We start from the raw sequence: 10,409 nt of genomic DNA on the forward strand, positions 1-10,409 counted from the left end.
ATGATCTCCATTGAGTTCTGTTACACAATGAAAATAAGGGAAGTTCTTGATGTGTCACATAACTGACCCGAACGGAGTGAACAGGCCCCATTGACTATAATGAGGTGCATTTGGCTATGTTAGATGAGAAAACAGTCCTGTATATCCATCTTTTCTCTGCGCTGTTTCCCAAACTGAGCCTCTGACACAGATGTGAACAAGTCCTTACATCTGCACCATTTCACCTGGTGCCATATTATCAGATTTTCTGAATTATCAAATGCTCGGATTAGGAGTCACATTATTTAAAAGAAGAAAAACTGCTACAAGAGGACACAGTTTTAAATTAGAGGGGCAAAGGTTTAAAAGTAATATAAGGACGTATTACTTTACTGAGAGAGTAGTGGATGCATGGAATAGCCTTCCTGCAGAAGTGGTAGCTGCAAATACAGTGAAGGAGTTTAAGCATGCATGGGATAGGCATAAGGCCATCCTTCATATAAGATAGGGCCAGGGGCTATCCATAGTATTCAGTATATTGGGCAGACTAGATGGGCCAAATGGTTCTTATCTGCCGACACATTCTATGTTTCTATTAATGTGATGTTCACTGCAAGTTGTAGTAAAAGCAAAGCACAAATCGACTTCAATAGGGAAACAATCCCATTGTGGTTTTAACAAGCGTTGTTCTGTATCCCCGGTCCTAATCCAACTTACAATAATGGTAAACCATAGGGATGTATGATGCTTTTAGTTCTAGTCATTAGAGTCTATATTAGGCCTCATGCACACAGCCGTGTCCGTGTTTCAGTCCGCACACCACAGAAACACAAAATACAGATACCGTCCGGGTGCGTTCTGTATTTTTCTCACTCCCATCACTAGAAATGACTATTATCACGTGTGCATGGCTCCATAGAAGTGAAGGGGTCAGTGTACTAGCCACCAAAAACAATACGGTTGTGTGCATGAAGTCTTCCACTTGTCTAAAAAAAAGCGTAAAAGTAATTTCACTGTGACTTTAGTTTCTTCATCCACCTCACCACTTGCTCCTCAGAGGTTGGAAAGGAATACACATTTCCAAATTAGTATTTACGCTGAGCCGTTTCCAAAACTGAAAATGGGCATAGTAAATTAATGATTCTCCTTGTATCTACAAAGAAGGAAAGGAACTGGCACACTGAGGATTGGCACATGGCTGTATGTTACGTTGCACTGGAGTTGTGTTGACCTCTATGATAAGGAAGGTCTCAAAATCCCAACACAGTACAGCTGACGGCATGACCCGGGAATCTCAGAACAGTCCATTCACGTCACACACATTTATAATGTGATTAAAATATTGCAAGAGAATGGATGTACAGTATATATATATATACATATATATATACTGCTCAGAAAAATAAAGGGAACACTTAAACAACACAATGTAACTCCAAGTCAATCAGACTTCTGTGAAATCAAACTGTCCACTTAGGAAGCAACACTGAGTGACAATCAATTTCACATGCTGTTGTGCAAATGGGATAGACAACAGGTGGAAATTATAGGCAATTAGCAAGACACCCCCAATAAAGGAGTGGTTCTGCAGGTGGTGACCACAGACCACTTCTCAGTTCCTATGCTTCCTGGCTGATGTTTTGGTCACTTTTGAATGCTGGCGGTGCTTTCACTCTAGTGGTAGCATGGGACGGAGTCTAAAACCCACACAAGTGGCTCAGGTAGTGAAGCTTATCCAGGATGGCACATCAATGCGAGCTGTGGCAAGAAGGTTTGCTGTGTCTGTCAGCGTAGTGTCCAGAGCATGGAGGCGCTACCAGGAGACAGGCCAGTACATCAGGAGACGTGGAGGAGGCCGTAGGAGGGCAACAACCCAGCAGCAGGACCGCTACCTCCGCCTTTGTGCAAGGAGGAGCACTGCCAGAGCCCTGCAAAATGACCTCCAGCAGGCCACAAATGTGCATGTGTCTGCTCAAACGGTCAGAAACAGACTCCATGAGGGTGATATGAGGGCCCGACGTCCACAGGTGGGGGTTGTGCTTACAGCCCAACACCGTGCAGGATGTTTGGCAAAGATTGGCAAATTCGCCACTGGCGCCCTGTGCTCTTCACAGATGAAAGGTTCACACTGAGCACATGTGACAGAGTCTGGAGACGCCGTGGAGAACGTTCTGCTGCCTGAAACATCCTCCAGCATGACCGGTTTGGCATTGGGTCAGTAATGGTGTGGGGTGGCATTTCTTTGGAGGGCCGCACAGCCCTCCATGTGCTCGCCAGAGGTAGCCTGACTGCCATTAGGTACCGAGATGAGATCCTCAGACCCCTTGTGAGACCATATGCTGCTGCGGTTGGCCCTGGGTTCCTCCTAATGCAAGACAATGCTAGACCTCATGTGGCTGGAGTGTGTCAGCAGTTCCTGCAAGACGAAGGCATTGATGCTATGGACTGGCCCGCCCGTTCCCCAGACCTGAATCCAATTGAGCACATCTGGGACATCATGTCTCGCTCTATCCACCAACGTCACGTTGCACCACAGACTGTCCAGGAGTTGGCAGATGCTTTAGTCCAGGTCTGGGAGGAGATCCCTCAGGAGACCGTCCGCCACCTCATCAGGAGCATGCACAGGCGTTGTAGGGAGGTCATACAGGCATGTGGAGGCCACACACACTACTGAGCCTCATTTTGACTTGTTTTAAGGACATTACATCAAAGTTGGATCAGCCTGTAGTGTGTTTTTCCACTTTAATTTTGAGTGTGACTCCAAATCCAGACCTCCATGGGTTGAAAAATTTGATTTCCATTTTTTTATTTTTGTGTGATTTTGTTGTCAGCACATTCAACTATGTAAAGAACAAAGTATTTCAGAAGAATATTTAATTAACTCAGATCTAGGATGTGTTATTTTTGTGTTCCCTTTATTTTTTTGAGCAGTGCATATATATATATACTAGCTGAAGGACCCGGCTTCGCACAGGTATGTTTCATTTATTTAATTTAATGTTTGTGTGTGCCGTTAAAAGATATTGACAGCATCCACTATAACAGTGACATCTACAGCCCCCCGCCCCCTTAACAGTAACCTCCACAGCCCCCCACCCCTTAACACTGACCCCCCCCCCACAGTGCCGCATCTCCTTAAAATGGGACATCCACAGCAGCCCACCCCCTTAACTTTGACCTTCACAGCAGCATGCTTCTTTAACAGTGAGCTCCACAGCACCCCACCCCCTTAACAGTGACCTCTACTGCACCCGCCCCTTAAAACTTACCATAGGTTACAGTCCCCTTAACGGTGACATCCACCATTACCAGCCCCCTTAGCAGAGACCTCCACAGTGACTGCCCTTTTAACAGTGACTGCCACAGTACCCCGCTCCCTTAACAGTGACCTTCACAGTCCCCTGCTCCCTTAACAGCGCCCTCCCCTTTAACAGTGACCTCCACAGCGGCCGCCCCTTTATTAGTGACCTCCACAGTACCCCGTCTCCTTAACTGTGATTTACACAATAACCCGCCCCCTTAACAGTGACCTCCACAGAGCTCCGTTCCCTTAAAATGTGACCTCCACAACGCCCCGCCCCTTAACACTGACCTCCATAGCGGACCGTCTCCTTAATTGTGACCTCCATAGCAGCCTGCCCCCAGGGTGGCCAGAGGTCCGGTTTTAGGCAGGACAGTCCTCCTTTCAGACTCCCTGTCCTCCGTCCAGCAAAGGGCCTGGACGGACACAGGGTTGTCCTTTTGAACAGCTCACTCTCAGACAGCAGCACTGTGCTGTCTGAGCGTGAGCTGCATCGCGAGAGTACGGCGCTCTAGGTTTCTGACGTTGGGAAGCAACAGATTCTGAGGATGCAGGGCGATGCTGGGCTCCTTCACGCTGGATTCATCTCAGGGAAAGGACTCATCTCTGGTTCATTTGCATATGTATCAAATCGGTTTTTTTACACAATAAAAGCACACAGAGCTATGGGGACTGGGTATTGCGGATGTGCTAGCGGCCATCTAGCAACCCATGTCCTTAGCTCTATACACAAAATCCCGGTGACAGGTTCCCTTTAAAGGAAATCTGTCACCAGGATAATCACTATTGAAGTAAAGCCATGGCCTAATAGCACTTAGTACCTTATTTCTAGATGTGCCTTTGTTCCAGCAATAGATGTTTTCTATCTTCTGAAAATCCAGTTTATTTGGTATGCAAATGAGCCAGTAAGGTGCCCAGAGGGACGTCACTCTTGCAGGAAGGAGCCCAGGCACGCCCCCTGCTAGTGCCCAAGCCTGCCCTCATGCTGGGAGCAGGGAAAAGGGGGGCAGAGTTATGGCTTGAATGTGATGTAGGAGAGGTGGGTGGACACATTGTGGCAAGAGGCGTGCCTGGGCTCCTTCCTGCAAGAGTGACGCCCCTCTGGGCACCTTACTGGCTCATTTGCATACCAAATAAACTGGATTTTCAGAGGATAAAAAACATCTATTGCTGGAACAGAGGCACATCTGGAAATAAGGTACTAAGTGCTATTAGGCCATGGCTTTACTTCAATAGCAATTATCCTGGTGACAGAATTCATTTAAAGCTTACATACAGCAGTGAAGATAAATGGCTGGGTTGTTATTGAAACCTGGTGTAAATTGTAAATTTCTAACGATAATTTGTTTTCCCTTAGTCCTAACAGTGGCACAGATGGGGTATTCTGCCCCTGTGGACTAGTTAGGACAGGTGGAAGTTTTAATAAAATTAACAAACACACACACACACACACACACACCCTCCCTCCCCCAATAAAGAGGGGGTGTGACCCCCAGGCCCTTGTGTAGTTACAAGTAGAAAAAAAGAAGAAAATAACAACTTTAAAGTATAACTAAGGGGGAAGGGGGGGATATTTGTGTGCCACTGTTAGGACTAAGGGAAAACAAATTATCTTTAGAAATTAACGATTCCCTTACGTCCTAACCAGTGGCACAGATGGGGATTTAGCAAGAAGAAACCCCCATGGGAGGGTCCTCATGCCTGGCGGAAGCTAATACTGTCCGGCCAAATGAGGAATAGCTATGAATTCTAGAATCCACTCTATAGTGTGAGATAAAGGTGGAGTGAGAACTCCAAGAAGCCGACTTACAGATCACATCCAATGGAATCGAGCTTCTCTCTGCAAACGAAGTGGCGACTGCCCGTGTGGAGTGGGCCCTTACAAACTCAGGAGGATCCAAGCCCTGAGACATATAGGACTCCCGAATTGCCTCTTTAATCCATCGACTGATGGAGGGCTTAGAGGCTTTCCTCCCCTTGTGGGTACCGGAAAAGAGGATAAGGAGGTTTTCAACTCTCCTAAATACCTTGGAGCGTTCCAGGTAAATCCTGGGGGCGGGGTTTTAAGTTTGTCTTTTGAGGGTGGACACATTGTGGCAGGGGGCGTGTCTGGGCTCCTTCCAACAAGAGTGACGTCCCTCTGGGCACCTTACTGGCTTATTTGAATACCAAATAAACTGGATTTTCAGAAGATAAAAACATCTATTGCTGGAACAAAGGCACATCTTGAAATAAGGTACTAAGTGCTATTAGGCCATGGCTTTACTTCAATAGCAATTATCCTGGTGACACATTTCCTTTAAAGCTCACCTACAGCAGTGAAGAAAAATGGCTGGGTTGTTATGGAAACCTGGAGTAAAACTGTGTATGTGGAGGCTAACGGCTAATACGGGTCATGTGACCAAGCTTCTATTGGCTAATACATTCTTGGGAATATCTCAGGAATGGTACGTCCTAGAGAGCTGAGACCTGGTCTAAAACCTTCCCGGACACCTGCTGTACCTGTGTGCCAAATTTCGTGATTGTAAAAGCGACGGTACGGATTCCTTTAGCAGACATACATACATACACACACACATACACTCAGCTTTATATATTATATATATATATATATACAATTTTAGGTATCTGAGGGAAACTTTTAAAGCGCACGGAAAACAATTACAGATAGTGTAATTTTGTTTTACAACTATTGGGGGGGGGGGGGGGGGGACGTACCCAGAAGGAGCTGTTGGAATGGGATGAAATGATTGAATGTAATGATGATATACTGTATGTAAGTGGTTACAATAGTAGAGCTAAAGGCTACGTTTATTGGGGGAAAAAATTGAAAGAAGGCTCTGGGACCCTGTTGTGCCGCCTTTTGCTTGGATATAAGATGAGATACGGTTGGGCATGGAGGCAGGGGCTAAAGGCTCATTGGCCCTGGTGCAAGAATTCAGCTTGGGCCCCCCTTCCCTCTGTGCTTTGGGGCCAGTGGCAGGGGAGGAGAAAATTGAAACGGCACCACCCAAGCCAAATCTTGACCTAACCCTTTCTCTCTAGCCAGAGGTGTAACTTGACCAGTATGCGCTTTCTATAATACCGGTGTCTTCTTATGAAGCACAAGGGTCTTTGGGCCCCCTCAGGCTTCTGGGCCCAATAGTGACTGCTACCTCTGCACCCCCTATATCTATGCCCCTGGGCAGCTGCAATGCAGTAACGTCATGGTTCCTGCTGAGCTGAGCAGGGGGAGAACACAGGATAGGGGGAAGGTGTGCTCCAATCATCTTGGGGATTGGGATAGGTGAGCATTACTTTTTTATTTTATTAAAACTACAGGGCAGCACTATTGTGGGGGACACTAAGGGGGCAACACTACTGTAAGGGGGCCACACTATTGTATAGGTGGCCTTGTAAGGCTGCACGAAGGGCCAACACTATTTTAAGGGGCATTAAAGGGGCAACATTATTGCAAGACGGTCACTAAGGGTACTTTCACACTTGCGGCAGGACGGATCCGACAGGCTGTTCACCCTGTCAGATCCGTCCTTCCGCTACGGCAGTTCGCGGTGAGAGGCCGCCGGACTAAAAAGTTGGACATGCAGTACTTTTAGTCCGGCAGCCTTTTGCCATGCACTGCCGTGCTGCGCCGGAGCTCCGCCCCCGTCCCCATTATAGTCAGATGTTCCATCAGGAACTGTAGATCCTGCACATTTGTAGGTTGCTGAAGCGGGCGTCCCAGAAATGCTCGATTGGTGATAAATCTGGTGACCAGGCAGCCAAGGAAGTGCTGCAATCTAAAGGAGACATTCTTGGGGAACACTTGCTGTGTGTATCAACAAGGTAAAAGAGGAGAGAATATTTAAAAGAAGAAAAACTGCTACAAGAGGACATAGTTTTAAATTAGAGGGGCAAAGGTTTATAAGTAATATCAGGAAGTATTACTTTACTGAGAGAGTAGTGGATGCATGGAATAGCCTTCCTGCAGAAGTGGTAGCTGCAAATACAGTGAAGGAGTTCAAGCATGCATGGGATAGGCATAAGGCCATCCTTCATATAAGATAGGGCCAGGGGCTATCTCCATAGTAATCAGTATATTGGGCAGACTAGATGGGCCAAATGGTTCTCATCTGCCAACACATTCTATGTTTCTATGTGTGGGCGAGCATTATCCTGCTGAAAGATGCCAGTTGGAAGCCCTGCCATGAGAGGAACACATGGCTGCAGTATGTCCTGCACATATCACCGAGCCGCTGGGGTCCCTCATATCACTCCTAGGGGTGACCCACTGTCGTATACGATGGCTTCTCAGATCATCACACCAGCAGTTGGGGTAGTGTGTCGCTCCACCGCAAAAGCAGGATTGAAGCGCTCACCATGAGGCCTAGATAATAAAACCTGGCCGTTGTGGGATCCCAAACAGAAGCTGGATTCATTTCTAAAGACCATACAGTTTGTAGAAGTCCAGGTTTCTCTTTTACGACACCACTGCAAACAAAGGCAGCGTTGGCTGGCTGTCAAGACCCCAAATTTTCTTCTGCTTAGCGGCAGGAAATGGTCTAGCCAGAGAAAGGGGGGTATGATGTTGGTCCAACTGTGTCTGGATTGTGGACTGTGGGAGCTGCTCGTGCTTATCCGCGGATTGAATGATTTTCTCTAGCGGTGGTTTCTCTGGGCTGTCTAGAGCCTGTTTGCCGTGGGTGCATGTCATCATGTAACCTCTGTTGGTGGGGAATTCATTGAAACTAGCATTCTGCTTCTCTCAGTCCAATGATGCCGCCCCTCTCAAAGTCTGTCAACTGGGCAAAATGTCTTCTAGTCCATCACTTTATGGTCCCAGACGTCAGATCCCCACCCATCCCTTCCTAGGGATATGTCATAATTTTATAGTCCCCACCAATCCTAAGAATAAGGGGATTCAGCACTGGTTTATCCTATCACTATGCCATCACTTTATGGTCCCAGAGGCCACATCCCCAACCGATTCTGAGAATAAAGACGATGTAGTGCTGGTGTAACCTAGCCATATGCTATCAATTCATCAGATAAGAAAACCCCTTGACCCCTTCTCCAGCATAACCCCTTACCATACGGCTTGTTAGGACATATGGATGTCGTGAAGTCAGCTCTACTGTTTCACTTCTAGGCATTGTTCTTTAGAGGTATCATTTATTCATGAGTCCTGCCCATTGCAATCACCCTTAGGGTTGTATGATATAACAGACAGCTTTGCATAGGATAGAGAAGAGTAGTGTTACAGGCCAGATGAGACACGACACACAACAGCACTATAGCCAGGGGTGGGATTCCAATTTTTAACAACAGGTTCCCTACTCAACGGCAGATACGCCGGCATCACGACACATGTTTACATATACATATACTGTATATGCAACACACATAAATACACCATATACATGGTATACAAACATAAATACACCATATATACACTACACACACATACCACAAAACTTTTAAAAAGCCTAAGGAACTAAAATATCAGTGTCACGCAAAGTTTTTTTCCACAGAGCTGGCCCACACCTCTAACTCCTCCCAATGTCTATCTGTACATGTCCCAACCCTGCTTAGTCTCCACTGTGCCCCCCACACAGTACAGTAGTTATGCCAGATCTGGGATGGTTGGGAGGTATGCATACATAAACAGGCTATATAGACACTACACTCACATAATCACATATACAATATACACAATACAGTATATAAATGACACCTAGGCTACACTTACAGTAGATTTACCTACACCATATACATTTTATACACATTTGTACCTAGCACTAAAGACATATTTGCAGACATATTATATTCTGTGCTATCCAGAAAACAGCGCCACATACCTCTTACATCCAGTGACTTCTCCTCTGATGCAGACCTTCTCTTTCTTCATCTTCTCCTTTGAGACCAGACCGCCATGATGATTTTTCACCCATCTCTCGTCTCTGCAGTTTGACAAAAGACATCTTAGGTTCCTACTTTTCCATCATCCTCCTACCTTCTTAACAACTCACCTGACACCTTCAATAATAAAAATGTGCACTAGTTCAAAAATGCTTCTGTTCTGTGTGCCAGTACAAAAAAATTCCCTCAGTGCCCCCAGTTGAGCTAATGTCCCCATTATGTGTGCAAGTATAAAATACCCCTATATAATGTCCCTAGTAAATGCCCACATAGTGCTCCTCTCCTCTTCCTCATAATGCCCCCATAATGGGGCAGTATAATATTCCCCCATAGTGTTCTTCCCCCCCTCCAACACCATAGTGTCCCCATAATGTGCCAGTATAAGATGCCCCCACAGTGTCCCCATGATGTGCCAGTAATGCCCCATAGTGTCCCCATGTGCCAACAATGCCCCCAGTAGATACCTCCATAGTGTCTCCCATGTTCCAGCAATGCCCCAGGTAGATGCCCCCATGTGCCAGCAATGTCCCCAGTAGATGCCCCCCATAGTGTCCCCAAGGATGTGCCAGCAATGCCCCAGTAGATACCCCTAAGTGTCCCCATGATGTGCCAGTAATGCCCCCATAGTGTTTCCCATGATGTGCCAGTAATGCCCCCATAGTGTCCCCCATGTGCCAGCAATGCCCCCAGTAGATGCCCCCCATAGTGTCCCCCATATGCCAGCAATGCCCCCATAGTGTCTCCATGTGCCAGCAATGCCCCCTATAGTGTCCCCCATGTGCCAGAAATGTCCCCAGTAGATGTCCCCCATAGTGTCCCCAAGGATGTGCCAGTAGATGCCACCATAGTCTCCCCCATGTGCCAGCTATGCCCCCAATAGATACCCCCAAAGTGTCCCCCATGATGTGTCAGTAATGCCCCCAGTAGATGCCCCCATAGTGTCCCCCATGATGTGCCAGTAATTCCTCCAGTGTCTTCCATGTGCCAGCAATGCCCCCAGTAGATGCCCCCTATAGTGTCCCCTATATGCCAGCAATGCTCCCAATAGATGCCCCCATAGTGTGCCCATGTGCCAGTAATGCCCCCAGTAGATGCCCCCATAGTGTCCCCCATTTTCCAGCATTGTCCCCAGTAGATGCCCCCATATTGTCCCCCATGTGCCAGCAATGCCCCAGTAGATACCCCCATATTGTCCCCCATGTGCCAGCTATGCCCACAGTAGATACCCCCA

This window comes from Bufo bufo, chromosome 1, assembly GCF_905171765.1.
Source record: "Bufo bufo chromosome 1, aBufBuf1.1, whole genome shotgun sequence".
In the NCBI taxonomy this organism is placed as follows: domain Eukaryota; kingdom Metazoa; phylum Chordata; class Amphibia; order Anura; family Bufonidae; genus Bufo; species Bufo bufo.